This window comes from Palaemon carinicauda, chromosome 21, assembly GCF_036898095.1.
Source record: "Palaemon carinicauda isolate YSFRI2023 chromosome 21, ASM3689809v2, whole genome shotgun sequence".
Lineage (NCBI taxonomy): Eukaryota > Metazoa > Arthropoda > Malacostraca > Decapoda > Palaemonidae > Palaemon > Palaemon carinicauda.
The window spans coordinates 35284244-35301444 of record NC_090745.1 but is presented as its reverse complement, the minus strand read 5'-3'; the positions used below and the strand labels follow the sequence as shown (position 1 = coordinate 35301444).

The 17201-nt window shown below is 38.7% G+C and overlaps 1 protein-coding gene across 1 annotated transcript in view; it reads right to left on the bottom strand.

Moving 5' to 3' along the window:
- Positions 1-17201, bottom strand: part of LOC137614832 (enoyl-CoA hydratase domain-containing protein 3, mitochondrial) — a 121357-nt gene that overhangs the window by 34444 nt on the left and 69712 nt on the right. The window lies entirely within an intron of this gene.

Below are 17201 nucleotides of genomic sequence, written 5' to 3'. Positions count from 1 at the left end.
AAAAACGTAAAACTGTCTCAATAACATTCTCCAAGGATACTAAGCGCGTTGTGACTCCTCATAATAAGACGATTGTGCAAATGGAGAATGCGTTATCAATGTGGATATTGGACTGTCAAGAAAAGAAGGTTAGTCTCGATACCAACATGATTCGAACCAAAGCCAAAATCCTGTATGACAGCCTAGTTCCTAAAGGAAAATCGAACGAAGACGACAAAGGTGATGATGACGATGAAGATGATGATCATACCCCATGAGAAAAATGTGGTTTTAATGCATGCAAGGGCTGGTTCGAGAAATTCAAGAGGAGGTTTGGAACAGTGTTCCTTTGTATGGGGAGGCCGCCTCGGCTGACCAAGAGGCAACTCTTCGTTACCTCGAGGACGAGTTCCCAAAATTAATTAAAGAAGGTGGCTATCTCCTCGAGCAGGTGTTCAATATGGATGAGGCCCACAAAGATCGTGTCACTCTCCTCATGTGCGGGAATGTCGCAGGCTTCATGCTCAAGCCCGGCTTAATTTACAAGTCCTTGAATCCTCAGGCTTTGAGAAACAAAAACAAAGCCTTGCTGCCCGTCTACTGGATGAGTAATAAAAAGGCATGGATAACCAAAACCTTCACACTCGACTGGTTCATGAACTGCTTTATCCCACAGGTGAAGCTGTACCTCGTGGAGAATGGGCTGCCCTTTAAGGTCCTCTTCTTGATGGACTGTGTAGGCAGACATGCAACCGATCTGCATTATGAAGGGGTCCAGGTGGAGTTCCTGCCCCCAACACCACTTCCCTCATAAAACCAATGGATCAGGGGGTCATTCGGGCCATCAAGGCCCTCTACACGAGGTCCACGATGGTGGGCCTCATATCCTCCATCAACGAAGGCGATGAGGACTTCAGCCTCATGAGATATTGGCGGGAATACAACATTGCAACGTGCCTGGCCAACATTCAGAAAGCTCTTAATGAGATGAAATAGCAAACATTGAATGCAAGTTGGAGAAAATTGTGGCCAGACGTTGTTTATGACAATGAGAGATTTACGCCACACCACTCCGCCGTAGATAAGGCTGTGAGGCTGGCACGGTTAGTAGCCAACAAAAGTTTCTCTGACATGACGACGGATGACGTCAACTCACTGATCGAGTGCCACTCGGAGCCCCTAACCAACGAGGACCTTGTCGAAATAACAAGATCAGCGAGTGAGGAAGAAGAGGCAGCCGACATCGGCGACGAAGCTGAAGAACGTGGCCTTATCTCGGTCAACCTGCAAGAGCTCTGCAACAAAGGGCGCAGGATATCGATGATAATATGGTCAGAGCCATCGAATTTAGTAACTGTATTTACGGTGTAATGGAGTTGTACAAGAGCATCTTTGCTCAGATGAAAAAACAACAACAACTCATCACGATGTTCCTAGTGCGCTGAAAACCTTCTGCAGAAGCATCAGATACTCCTCCTGCTGACTCTCCGGCTTGCCACCGACACACTACGTCGCCTCCTGCAGTTTCTCCAGCTCTATCGGAAGCTGTTGTTGACGATCCACCAGCTCTATCAACTGACGATGAGGCGTCACCTGAGGAGCAGTAAAGCTCTCATTAACCTGTACAGTAAATTATCTTCATCTTCTTCACCTCCATCATACTGCCCAGGTGTTTCATCCTCATTTATCAACATCATCGTCATTGTTAAAGGTGAGTTATGTATCTGGTTATAAGAATAAAAGTTCTAAAAACATATCTACTGTATATACACATACGCTATTTATATCTACATATGTATGTACATGTACACTTACACTCTATTTATATATTTACTCTATATATTATCTATGTATCAATGTAATTGTACATAGAGTATACGTAATGTATTAAATACTGTATTTATATTACAGTATTTACAGTATACAGTACAGTACTTTATTTTACATACAGTATATAATTCATATTATCGATATTTATTTACATGATTTTTAATGTTCTACTGATAACATGCATTTATAGAGTTAATATACACTTATTGTTATTATATGTACATGTACACAAAAAAATGTACGTATTCCAAAAATAGGGAGGGAACCTACTTCACGGTTTTTCACCTATCGCGGTCGGTTCTGGTCCCCATTAACCGCGATAGGTGAGGGATTACTGTACCACACATTTTCTCATTTTTGCAAACTTTAGACGGGTGCCTAAATTTGAAACATTTAAAGCATTGCAGTGGTTTCTGCTTGAATGGTCTTACTTTAATCATTTCGTTATCAATAATAATATGGAAAGGTACATCAGCATCCTGGAACGTAAGAATTATCATTGATGTATCTGGGACTTTGTGAACTTTCCATACATTTAGTGGACACATGGCCAGTATCTCCTCCTCTGTATATTCGAACTGATTTCTGTTAAAAACTACTCCTCTTCCGTAGCTAAAATTTAGGTGGGGTTTGACATCTAACTTAATATCACCATTAGTTGCTTTTATGTTGGACAGTATTACAGACTGTGAACTTGATTTGACATGGATAAGGAAACTATTTTTTTCCAAAACGAGATATATCGCCCAGTGCAATAGTTCCTACTTTCTTCTGAATTAATTTGCATATTTTAAAATATTTCCCTGTAACTCCCTTTGTTTCAGCTATAAGCCACATTGGTGGTTTTGGCTTTCTCTGGGAAGGCATAACTAAATCCGCATCTTTTTCTAACCAATCGGCCGGCCTATATACATCTAAATCCTTTGGTACCTTATCGCAGAGAGCAGCCGCGACATTCAAGTTATTAATTTTAATATTATTCACGTTACTTATTGCACTAAATGCTTCATCATAACTACTGTAAGATATCTATGAATCCCATTTTTCATCTACAAGTTTCATCCTTATTTCTTTTATACATCCATAGCACTCAAATGCTTTATTTAGATCATCGTAGTTTGTCTCTATTGGAATTTGAGTAACATAAAGGATTCAAAGTTTCCTCGAATCACCCAAATTACTCAATTTTGGAATATCAGTAGATTGGTCCTTTCCCTTCCCGATATCATCAACAGAACTTTCCCTATTCAAATTATCAGAGGTTGTCAACTGTGCCGGGGGGGGGGGGGGGGGGGGGGTATACAAATCCAGGGGATGGGGAGTCAGTGTTTGGAGGGTACATAGTTTAGCGTGGGATTTACTTTATGTTTTTTGTTGGTTGTTTTGTTGGTTTACCTGCTTGAGAATTTCAAGAAAGTATTATACGTTGGACAGGAAATTTGCATTCTCCACTATCGGCAAAATGAGAGTATACTTCCCAGATGGTCCACTCCATACCCTACCCGAAGGATAGCACCAAACCAGATATAGAGGCAAAGGTGTAAGCTGAACCCATCAGTTAGGACTGAGACCAGGGAAATATGGAATCATCCTCCCCACATCTGTAATGACGGGCTTCCGGCCAGAAGCCAAGAGTCCCACCTCAATGATTGGATTTCTCTGGATTCCGATGACCCAACCCTTGAGAGTAGTTCCGCCAAAAATGTCCGAACCATCTTCGGGATGGCCGAGATCATCCAATACTCTCATATATAGTTTTGAATGCAAATACCTCCCAACCGTGATCCCTTCTCCCATTCATCTAAGCAGGCAGTAATAACGAATGTGGAAATATCCATGCCATTTAAACAAAATAAAAAAATAAATAAATAAATAAATGAACAAATGAGATAAATATCATATACTGTATGCAGTATATGCATACATCTACATACACACACACACACACACACACACACACACATATATATATATATCTATATGTGTATATATATATATATATATATATATATATATATATATATATATATATATATATATATATATATATATATATATATATATATATATATACACAGTGATGCCTCAGCATACGAAAGTAATCCGTTCAGGATACGGTTTCGTATGCTAATTTTTTCGTATCCTGAGTCGCGATTTACATGTAAATAGCCTAATCCGTTCCAAGCCTTACGAAAAGACACCTTTTCTTTCATAAACACGCTAAACTGTAGTAATAAACATGCAATGCAGCCATTTCTATCATTCAATAATTAACCCAACCGTTAAAAACCGCCTAATCCATTCCAGAAACCACAATGAGATTACTCAATAATGTAGTTATAGCCTAGTTATCCCCTCCAAGCCCTAAGAAAACGGTGCGTTTTCTTTACTACTGTATAAAAGTTACGGTACTGTATGTAAAGCATTTGGATCAGCTAAGGTGTATTGTTACCTGTACACCTAAATTAAGGGTTGATACCCTGAAAAAAAAAAAGGTACAGTTAATTAACAAAAAAGTTGAAACTTACATTTTGATTGAGACGATGTCCGATAGCGAAGTCGCGGCAGAGGAGGATGGCATAAGGCAGAGAACGTAACAAGTGCCAGACTACGTACAATAATTTACTCACTTAACACATTAACACTTAAACTTTACGAAATAAAAAAATGGCATAAATAATTAACACTTAACATTACGTATGGAAAACTATAAAATGAAAGAAAAAATTACTTTAACACTTAATGGTAACATAAAACTTAAAATTGAATTTTTTTTTTGCCTATTTATAACTACCTTTTTCACATTTTCTAAATTTCTTCTACTTCTTCATCACTTTCTTTTTTCTGTTTCTTTTCTTTACTTTCACCTTCTACTTCTTCATCACTTCCTCTTTTCTGTTTCTTTTCTTCACTTTCACCTTCGTCTTGGCCTACTAATACTGCTGGCTTCTTTAATAAGAAACTATCCATGGAAGCTTGTTTCTGCCTACTTTTCAACACATTTCTAAAATGCGTTAGGCAAACGTCATTGCAGTGTTGAAGCGCACGGTTGGTATAAACTTTTTCTGGATGTTCCTTTTCGACGTAGTCTGCCATTTTATGGAAACAGGAGAGAATTTCCTTAATGTCTGACGTTTTCAAAGGTGTAACATCCTCCTCATCACCGCTAGAGAACTGCTCTTGAACAACACTCATTTGCATCGTCTCCAACTCTTTCAGGTCATCCGTCGTCAACTCCTCGTGATGCTCCTCGATAAGTTCATCTATATCCTCGGCGCTAACTTCCAGCCCCATGGATGTACCAGGATGTACAATGTCAGCCACCTCAGACTGCTGAATGGGTTCAGGATCGTCAACGATCTCGACTTCGCCTCCAGGCTTCCCGAACCCCTTGGAGTCTCGTGCAGAGACAACATCAGGCCACAGCTTCCTCCAAAATGAGTTCAGGGTACGCCTTGAAACTTCCTGCCAAGCGAGATCGGTGAGTTTGAGGCATATCACAATATTAAAACGATCTTTCCAGAATTCACGCAGAGTGAGGTTTGTACTTTCTGTCACTTGGAAACATCTCTGGAAGAGATGCTTCGTGTACAATTTTTTGAAATTAGAAATAACTTGCTGGTCCATGGGCTGGAGGAGAGGGGTGGTGTTAGGCGGTAGATACATGACCTTTATGAAGGAATACTCGGCCAGAAGATATCCCTCGAGGCCAGGAGGGTGAGCTGGAGCATTGTCCAACACCAGCAGACATTTTATAGGGAGGCGCTTTTCTTCCAAATGTTTTCGGACAGTCGGACCGAAGCAGACATTCACACAATCAATAAAAAGTTGCCTCGTTACCAAGGCTTTAGCATTCACCCTCCACATCACGGGAAGGTTCTCCTTGATGACTTTGTGGGCTTTGAAGGCTCGGAGATTTTCAGAATGGTACACCAGCAGGGGCTTTATCTTGCAGTCCCCACTGGCGTTTGCAAAAAAAGCAAGAGTAAGCCTGTCCTTCATAGGCTTATGTCCGGGTAGCCTCTTCTCCTCCGCCGTGATGAACGTCCGACGAGGCATTTTCTTCCAGAAAAGCCCAGTTTCGTCGCAATTGAAAACTTGCTGCGAACTGTAGCCTTCCTGCAGAGTCAACTCGCCAAACGTTTTAACAAAGGCTTCGGCGGCCTTCGTGTCCGAGCTGGCTGCCTCCCCATGCCGTACCACTGAATGAATACCAGTCCTTCTCTTGAATTTCTTGAACCAACAACGAGAAGCCTTGAACTCTGGGGGTTCCTGCTGGGATGTTCCTTCTCCTGTCCCTTCTTCGGCCTGAGAACGCATGAGATCACCGAAAATGGCGGAGGCCTTCTGGCAAATTGTAGTCTTAGTGATGGTGTCTCCTGAGATCTCTTTGTCTTTGATCCACACAAGAAGCAGCCTCTCCATCTCGTCATGCACGTGAGTTCTCTTGTTGGAGAAAATAGTGACGCCCTTAGAAGGTGTCGCTGCTTTGATGGCCGCCTTCTGCTTCAGGATGGTGCCTATCGTAGACGGATTCCGGACATACTCCTTGGCGATCACACTTAAACGCATGCCAGACTCGTACTTTTTCACGATTTCGAGTTTCATCTCCATCGAGAGCATCGTCTTCTTCTTTCCTTCGGCAACATTCTTGGGATCCATGGCTACAGTATTAAGCTCAATAATACACTACGTACGTTATATACTATGTAGTAAACACTAATACAGTACAGTACACAGTAAAGAATGTTTAATAACGATAACACGTGGCGTACGAATGTATTTAACACTACGTCAAACAGGCGAAAGCACACGAAGTCAATGTTAACGATACTACAGTCGGAATGAAAAGAGAGAGAGAGATGAACGCCCGTGCGTAAGCAAGGTGGGATAGTTGCCGACCAATAGGAAAGCAGGATCTTATGGCGGCAGATAGCATCTGAGTAAGGAGATAACCAATGGGTGAGCGGGAGGCTGTAAGTGAGTTTACCCAAGTTCAAAGTCTGGTGGCGCGAGGTTTTTAAAATTACTCTCAGCGACGAGTTGGGATCTCGTAAGCTTTTCGTATCCTGAAAATTTTTTTGTATACTGGGGCATAAAAATCTTCGTATCGCTTTTCGTACCCTGAATTTTTTTTGTAAGCAGAAACTTTCGTATCCAGAGGTATCACTGTGTATATATATATATATATATATATATATATATATATATATATATATATATATATATATATATATATATATATATATATATATATATATATATATATATATATATATATATATATATATATATATATATATATATATATATATATATATATATATATATATATATATATATATTATATTATATATACATATATGTATATATATATATATATATATATATATATATATATATATATATATATATATATATATATATATATAAACTTAAGAGAAATAATACTCATAGAGTAAGGACAGCAAGACAAAAGAAAGTTGGTAAAATTAGGAGAAGGTCGAAGTAATATTGAGCAGAAGAAATAGAGGAAAGGGAGAGAAATTTAGATTTAAACTTGGGGAGCAATTTCCCCAAGTTCAAGAGCCCTCTTGCCTGTCACAATTCTTCAACAATATGGAGAAACCACATGACTGCGTCAAGGCACTCTCTCGTTAAGAGGGTAGATACTGCTGAAATATACTGTGAAATTTGGTATGCTTCTCTCATTCTGGATACAATAAAGTTGGGAAAATTAGTGTAATGATCATAGTCATGCATTAATCTTGCGAGTCATATATCCCCGTGTAATAAAACTTCCTGTGGTAATGTAAAAGCCACCAAGTTTAAAAGGCCCAAGTGTGTAACATTCTTACAAACCTGTAAGAATTGCTTGTATTAATTTATTGTGTATGCAAGACTGACTTAAGAGAGAAATTTAGAGTCCATCTACGTTTTGTTATATATAGCTTTGTGAAATATTATTGGCATAGGATACATATCTAGATGTTTTGGATTACTATATACTGTCTGTGTTTATTTATAGTAAAATATGAAATTCAGTATCAAGTTCATTGAAACTGAGGAATACTACAAATTTTATACAACTTGTATTTTTCCTGGTTATAAGAACCTGAGTCATTTATTTTGGTAACAACCAATCTTGTTTTCTATGACCGGCCAATCAAAAATTTGGTTGATTGCATTATGCTTTGTTGCTGGGTAAACACAGCGCATGTGCAAGGAGCAAGAGGACTCTCACTCACAATGTTTCTTCACAATACTCACCTGATCAAAGACTTGCACCCCGCAAGTCTTTGATAAATGACTCAGGTTTGTATGGCTAGGAAAAATACAAATTATATAAAATTTGTAGTTTATTCCTTGAAGGATACAAACTTCTGAGTCATTTATACAGGGAGATTTCCTTAAGAGGTAGGAATTCTCCATGAAGTTAAGATGTAGACCCTTCTTCTCTGGAATATCTAATTACTATAATTAATAGCAAGAGATCAATGTAAATCATTAGAGGACAGTGTAGCTGGCTTGTAGAGAGGCAAGGCCAAATTTTCAATTCTCCTCGTGAGTGAAGTCTCCGTGAAATTGAGAATTATATCCTTCTCTGATACATTTACTTTCAGTAATGGTAAGCAATCAAAGATAACTGCCAGAAAAAAAAGTAGCTGGCTCATAAAGAGGCAAGGCTGCTCATTCAAATCCAAAAAGGGAATCTTTGCCAGGGGTGAAGTGGTATGAACATCAAGTGTTACATAATAAAAAGCAATTTTCTAGTATATCATCAAACACTAAAGAAATTGAGCACACACTTGCATTAGGGTAAAAACCCAAGGCAGGCTTCAAGTCCAATCAAGATCATCATCCGCCTTAGAGTTCCTTCAAACAAATAATGTTGAGAATAATTAGGCCTGAGGATAAAACCGGTATGTGTCCCGTGAGAGCAGACAGTTAAGTCATTTGCTGGCTGCCACCATAATGCCTATTGATAGGGTGGCCAAAGGTAAATGTCCGAAGGTGGGTTTCCCCTTCTATCCACCAGCTTGGGGATTTGCACTCTTATTATTATTATTATTATTATTATTATTATTATTATTATTACTAGGTAAGCTACAACCCCAGTTGCAAAAGCAAGATGCTACAAGCCCAAGGGCTCCAACAGGGAAAAATATCCTAGTGAGGAAAGGAAATATAGAAATAAATAATATTATATAAGTAGTAATGAACAATTAAAATAAAATATTTTAAATATCATTAACATCATTAACACAGATTGATATATAAACTGAATGGTTTTGCGGAACGTTGAGGTTTCGTCAAGCCCACACGTATCAAGTGCTTGGGGGGGGGGGAGGGCCTCTAGTGACGTTTCTCTCAATCAGAGATAGATGGTTTTCATAAAATTCTCCTGGAGCAGACAAAACTCGCAAAAACAGTGGTTTTGTGGACTAGTAATATTGTGTGGTTTTACGGAATGCTAAGGTTACGGCATCATGCCCAGATAAAGAGAAAGTATTACTAACTACTTTCTTCGGGAGTGGCCAGAGCTCATGAACAAAAAGGGAGTGAGATGTCCCACCGAATTGTTTTATCAGAAAAACTCGCACTGCTCTACAGGACAGAAAAAACTAGTTGTTCATGTGATCAGAAACCTTTTTGAGAGACAATAGGGTGAAAGTTAACCCGAGAACATTTACAACCGCAGTCCGGATTTATTCATTGAACCAGAAACGGGAAAGGGAGCAGATCCACTGATGTCATGTGATCTAGGAGGGTCCCTGGTAGCTCTTCCCTTGAGGATAGTGAGTTTTCATGTTAGGTCTTAACCAAAAGGGTGGCCATGTTCAGGATGAAGAACTTCACTTCTGATGTGAAGGCACCAACAGAGGAGAACGCATAGTATCCCTGGGCAGAGGGGTCGAAGCACTGTTCATATACTGTATATACTTATTGTGAGGCAAGATAGTGAAACAGTCCAAATGAAATTCACTGGATCTGGTTTTTATTATCAAAATGAGAGTAAAATAACCCCAGAAAATATAGTATTTTCTGAATTGGGTTTCAGGAAAACAATGACCCTGTGAGTAGGCTGGTTTTACTTGTCTGGTAGTGAAGTAAAGTCAAAGGAAAAAAAGTAGTCAGATCCTTGACTTAAGCCCTTCTGTTTGGGATCGTGAGGATAATCTTAGGAGATAATAAGTCTCTTCTTCCCAAATCAATAGTATGGGAGGGGGGGGGGGAGTTACTGCTATGAGACAGGTCCACCCTCCATAAACCCTGGTAATGAGGTCGTTGATAATTCTTCTAGGGAGAACAGTTCTAGTTATCTCAAACAGGACCTGCTTCAAGATCTTGAACTAGAACTGAACTTCCAAGATTGAGACAGGATGTTTTTCAAAATTGTCAAAGAAGTCCTTAATGAAGGAAATACAGTCTTGTAAGCTCCCCACTCAAAAATAATCCCTAGTAAGGGTTCCATTTGACCTTAGCAGTCTTCGTTTGCTAACTAGCTCTTCCCAGGGAAGACGCCAGTTAGATTCCTAAGTGACACGTAGAGCAAACTCATTGCGACAAATCTAAGTGATTGCGCAGCACTCTTTGTTCGGTTCGGAGGTCTTCTTGGGTTTATCGTGAGAAGTTCCAGACCCGATGACTGTTTCTTATACACAAGAAGTTATGGTGTCCATCTGACTCCCTTGGATCTCCAAGTCTTATATTCCTGAGTCAAGGGAAGAGGACATCCGCCATTACCATAGCATTGGTTGAAAACGGTGACTAACAAAAAATTGGGCAAAATTAAATGATTCATGGCAGGAAGTCATTTAAGACAAAAGTTTAGTTAGGAGGTATGGAGGACAACTCTCCTGGCCATACCTGGTTCGTACTCAAAGATAGTCATGACTGTTTCTACTCGGTGATGATTTACGGTAACTCTGTTAAGGGGAATAACTGTACAGGTACTAGGCTTCTTCGTAAATCTCCATGCCGGGCTTCCTGACACGAGTAAATGCCTAACTTACCGCTATAAAAGTCCTTATCCAATCGTGACTTCTCCTTATCTTTTCCAAAGAGGCTTTCTAGCCTTTCTAGACTCGGAAGGAAATAACAAAGTCCTGTTTAACAGAAGTAGGGAAAAGACAGGAGGTCAACTTTCGACTTCACAGTTGAGAATCTATTCTTAAGACATCATGCCCCCAGGGATATGGGAAGCCATGAGTCCTCTGACCGGGGAGGGGTTCTGTATACTCATAGGCTTCTGATGTTAAACACCACTGTCACCGAGGATACTCTCGTATCTAGCTGAGACATCACGTCTCAGGATGGGTAAATATTTTCCAGGAGAAGTAAGGTTCTGTCATAAAAAAGGGATTTTGACGGAGGAAAAATCTATTTCTGGCCGAGGCACCTGTGTCACCCAGTGAAATGCTCCTTATAGCACCATTTCTAAGGTATAAATACTGCTAAAAATACAAAAAAGTTGCATGGTATGCCAGGAATAAACCCAGCTCGCTCACTCTAATAGTGTGTCGGTTTAGTAACTGGGCCGTGTTAGAACCACTACCAGAGGTCCCTTACAAATTAGTCCTCTCCTTCCTCAATATCCCCCGATACTACGAGGTGCCGTTCTACATCCAACTACTGCCCTCTACCACAACTAACTCCCCCCACCCCTACCACTACCCACGCTTCTTCCCTCATTCCTTTTCTAGCACCAGTGAGATTTGGACGTGTTGTTTCATAACTTTGTGTTTCGGTATTTTTGAAGATGTCAGGAGATCATTCTTTATGAAAAAAGAAAAAGGTCCGGTTTTTTGGTTAAACATCTGACTGTCACCAGTTGGGGTTGGCTCAATTCAATATTCTAGGGAATAAAAGGGCCCATATGTCCACAACCTAATTTTCCTGTCACAATCTTGAGTCTAAACAGGGGTATATGTTTGAAAAGACAGTCTTCTTCTCAAAAGGTAAAATCTTATAGATCTTTCTTGAGGTGGGCTTGGTAAGGGTTTGCAGTTGGTACCTCCCAAGAGCTTTGGATAACCAATAGCCTGAAAACAACTATTCCCTGTTTGTTATACCAACTAAAAAAAAAAGGGAGGCGGGCGATCCAAAAGAAACCCCACTTCCTCCTGTAAGGATGAGTGAACTGGTAACTTGAACCAGGTTCTTTCCCCGCATGCAGCCGGTATTAGAACACTCTTGAGGAGGACGATGTCTAACATCGGGGGCTAAAGGCCATAGATGTCCACCTCCACACATAGTTAGTGGAGGCATATCTAGACTAACATTGGTAAGGAAGGAGAGGAAAAGGGGAGACCTACTGTATATCCTGAACAAGCTATATCAAATGTTCAGAGAATGGTCCTTGACAAATTTTACCACCTCTGCGTACTCATAGCATTCTGATGTTAAACACCACTGTCACCGATGATACTCTTGTATCTAGCTAAGACATTGTGTCTCAGGATGGGTAAATCTTTTCCTGGAGAAGTAAGGTTCTGTTATGAAAAATCGGGTTTTGGGGATGGTCATTCTTTATGTAAAAAGAAATGGTACCAGTTTTTGGTTAAACGTCTGACCGTCACGGGTTGGGGCTGGCTCAATTACATATTCTAGGGAATAAAATTGACTGATTGATTTGATCTAAGGTCATTGATGCCGATATTGTTTTTTATATATAAAAAATTAAAGAATATTCATTTTAAACCATAAAATTAAGACGTCACTACAAAAGATGAATAGTTTTCAGAAGACCTGCTTCTTAAATAAATCTAAAAATGCCACTCGCATAGAAAGACACATCATGTCCAAGAATCTTGGCAAGGATGAACCTGCCGTCCTCACCTCGAGCCTCAAACAGATACCTATTTCTTAAATTGCTATAATTGTGGCATTCGGTCAATAAATGCCTCACTGTAAAACATACCAAACATTTGTTGCAATATGGTTGGTGTTGGCCCTTCAGCAGAAACTTGTGTGTCAACCAAGTGTGACCAATGCGGAGACGACAAAGAGCAGTCTCCCACTTTCAGGGTATCATGTTATATCTCCAAAGGGATATAACATTCAATATTTCTCTAATTTTATTTTAAACCAAACTATCCTAATGTTGTCAATTATTATAATCCCACTTCTTAATGCTAGGTAAAAAATCATTACAAAGAATGGGATACCTTCTTGGTAAAAACTCAGCTGCAACATTATTTGCCAATAAATCTGCCTTATCATTTCCAGACATACCTACACATGCTGAAACCCAACAAAATCGAACTGTTGTAACCCTCATTCCAATAATAAATAGCCCCTCTAAAATCTTTAAAACTAAAGGGTTATTGGATTGAAAAACTTCTGAAGCTTGTAGGACACTTTTTGGATCACTAAAAATGGTAAAACTGCCCACGTCTCTCAATACCATTTTCTCAATAGCAATTAGTATGCCATATAGTTTGGCAGTAAATATAGAGGATACTACAGGAAGTGCACCTCTACAATTAAAAGCACTACTCTATACTGCAAATCCAACGCCTGCAGTGGATTTGGAGCCATCAGTACAGTATATATAAAAGTCTAATCTCTATGTTCTACAACATGCTCCATAAAGAGCAACTTGGCTTCTAAGTTAGTCATGCTCTTTTCTATACCAATACAATATTTACGAAAAGATATCTCTGGTAATTTCCATGGAGGGGTTCATGATATCCTATATTGGAATACTTTATTTCTACCTATATCTAGACTATCTACTGATGTTTTTACCCAGAAACCATAAGGTTGAACAGGATTTTGGGTGCAACTCAAAATATCTACGATGTTTTACAAGGTTTGCAGTCTGACACACTAAAGAATTAAGAAGTCTTTACAACCTAAACAAATAACGAACAATAAAAGACTTCCTGTAAAGGTCTAAAGGTAATTTACCAGTGTTAAAAAGGAGGCTTGGTTGATTGATTGATTGATTTGAAGTTCTCTGTACTAAATGCTCCTGTGGACAATCTAATACCAGCATGATGTATTGAATCTAATATCTTTAATCGGTTTGGTGTGGCTGAGGAGTATATTTCACACCCATAAATATTTTTTGAAAAAAATAAGGACTTGTATGATTTTAAAATAGTTTTACGGTCCCCCTGATGTATGGAACAATACTTTTAAAAGATTCAGAGCCTCAAGACATTTCGCTTTTAATGCTTTTAAGTGTCAACCTTCAATGGAAAATCAATCCTAAAATTTTAGCTTCCCCTACACATGGGGTCCGTTGACCTTTCATGTATACATCCGGGTCTGGATGTACTGCCCGGATATGACAGATATGTACAATGGTAGTTTTGCTTGTTGAAAACTTGAACCCATTCATATCAGCACACTGAATAATTTTGTTAATTGCGAGTTGTAGTTTTCTCTCAATCATTGCAATTCTAGCTCCAGTAAATGATATGGTGAGATCATCCACAAATAGTGTAGAGGATATCTTGGGGAATGACAGAGGATATCCCATTAATTGCGAGTGCAAACAGGGTTACACTCGGCACACCATCCTGAGGAACTCTCTCTTGTGGACATTTACTCTATGATAATCAGAGTTAACCCCCATTCTCACTAGAAAAACTCAATGTGAAAAAAAGATTGGATAAACAGTGGTAGCTCCCCTCTTAATCCCAATTCATGAATGGTTTTAAGCATACCATATCTCCAAGTATCATATGCCTTTTAAAAGTAAAAAAAGACTGTCACATGGTGCTGTTTGGAAGCAAACACTTCACAAACAGAGGACTCAAGTCATATCAAAACATCAGTTGTTGAGTGCATTTTCACAATCCACATTGAATGGGTGATAAAATGCCCTTCTTTTCAATGTACCACATCAGTCTGGCATTGACTATCTTCATAATTTTACATAAACAAAATGTCAATGCAATTGGTCGATAGTTTGGTGCTAAAATCTTGTCCTTACCGGGTTTTAAAAAGGCTAAAATAGGGCTAGTTCCCAAACATTTGGATATCTATGATCATGCCATATTCTAATAATAATGCTTAAAATAAATAACCTCGTAATGAAATGTACATGTTTAATCATTGCATATGGAATTCCATCGGGTTCAGGGGCTGTATCGTTACAATTTGCAAGTGCGAAATAAAATTCTCTTTCAGTAAAAGGAGAATTATACGACTCTTCCCTTCCTGTTGCAAAATTTAAATTTTTTTTTTTCTTCAATGCTCCTATACTGGTGACAAGAAGCTCCTTCACACTTGCATGATATATTTAAAAAATGATCAGCCAGGGTATTGATAACATCAATTGCTTCAGTCACATACTGACAGTTTACCTTCAACACTGTTGGTGGGTTTGGGGTAAATATGCCGGCAATCTTTTTTATTTTCCTCCATACAGAAGATGGTGGTGTTCTACTGTTGACTGATGAAACAAAAGATACCCAAGATTGGCCCCTAGCTTCTTTCATGGCACGACAGAACTGTGCTCTACACTTTTTGTATGTTATTAAATTTTCCTCAGTACGGAGTCTACGCAATCTAGTCAGATTTACTGGCGAAAATTGCAGCATCCGAGTTGTTACCAAGAAGGTATCCCATTCCCTGTTTTGTTTTCCTACCTAACATCAAGAAATTGTTTTGTGATAAATGGCAACAGCGCTGGGATAGTCTAGATGGCAATAAAATGAGAGAAGTAACAAATGTCACATCTTCAAAAGTTCAAAGTTGCAGCAAATGTTTTTATTTTAACCAGGCTGACAGGAGTCTTTTTATAGTTTATATATGAGATATCTTTTTTGACGTTACTGTTTTTAGAATGATTTATTGTTAATTTGTTCTCATCATTTATTTATTTCCTTATTTCCTTTCCTCACTGGGCTATTTTTCCCTATTGGAGCCCTTGGGCTTATAGCATCTTGCTTTTCCAACTAGAGTTGTATCTTGGCTAGTAATAATAATAATAATAATAATAATAATAATAATTTTGGTGTTTTTAATGGATAGGGGTGAGAGAGATGGGGGTCTCTCTCTTTTCCTATTGACATGTGGTGATTTATTAGGTTTTGGTGTTTTCACCACAACAGGTGTACAGTACCTGATAACTCGGTTTTAAGTGAAACCTCCATCAAATCAGGCAAAGATATAGCCTGAGAGGTTAGCATTATCCGTTGGAGTGGGGGACAAAGGTTTAATAGAGGTGAGCAAAGCCTTAGGTGATATTCTTGCACTATCCTGCAGAATTTTATGAAATGGCAAATTTATTTCCCAGGGAATACAGGCAGTAATAGGTGTGTTGGATATCACCTCCCTCATTTTTTCTCCTGATTTCAATACCTTTGCATAACTTGTTGATTTACTCAATAGTTTCTTAGCATGCCCCACACTTATGTGTTCGATACTGGATTTATTGAGAGCAGCCTCTTTTAACTTATATTGTTGGCACCTCCTATCAGTAGATTTATGATTCAAATTGCAGTTTATATGATTGGCCTTTAGTGTACATTCTCCATGGTAAACATTGGAGCAAGTACTACACATTTTATCATTCTTGCAAACTTTAGATGGATGCCCATATCTAAAGCAATTAAAACATTGCAACGGCTTCTGCTTGAAAGTTCAAACTTTAATCCGTTCATTTTCTACATAAATGTGGAAAGGTACATCAGCATCCTGGAAAGTCAGGATAATCATTGACGTTCCAGGGACTTTATGCACTTTCCACACAGTTAAAAGACACATGGTTAATATCTTCTCTTCTGTAAACTCATGTCTCTTAAAAACTACTCACCTCCCATAACTGAAGTTTAGATGGGGTTTCACATCCAATTTATGTAATCATTCTCTGTATTTAAATTGCAAAGTATAATAGATTGTGTTTCTGATTTGGTAATTATGAGGAAACTCTTCTTTCCAAACCGAGATATATCTCATGGTGCGATAGTACCTACTTTCTTTTGAAGAAATTTACATATCTTAACATAATTTCCTATACTCCCTATAGACTAAGCAATAAGCCACTTTAGTGGTTTTGGCATTCTCTGGGAGGGTACAACTACATCTATACTTTTATCAGTCCAATCTGCAGGTTTCTATATATCGAGATCCTTGGGTACCCCATCGCAAAGAGCACCCTTGATGTTCAAATTGTTGATCTTAATTGATTGATTGATTGATTTAAAGTTTTCAGGCATCCTGACATCTAAGGTCATTGACGCCGATATCATTTATCTTATATAAAAATTAATAGAATATTCAATTAAGACCATAAAAGTTGAATGTTATTATAGAAGTAAATAGTTTTCAGAAGACCTGCTTCTGAAATAAATCTAAAAATACCGCTCACATAGTAGGACACATCATGTCCAAGAATCTTCGCAAGGATGAACCTACCATCCTCACCTCGA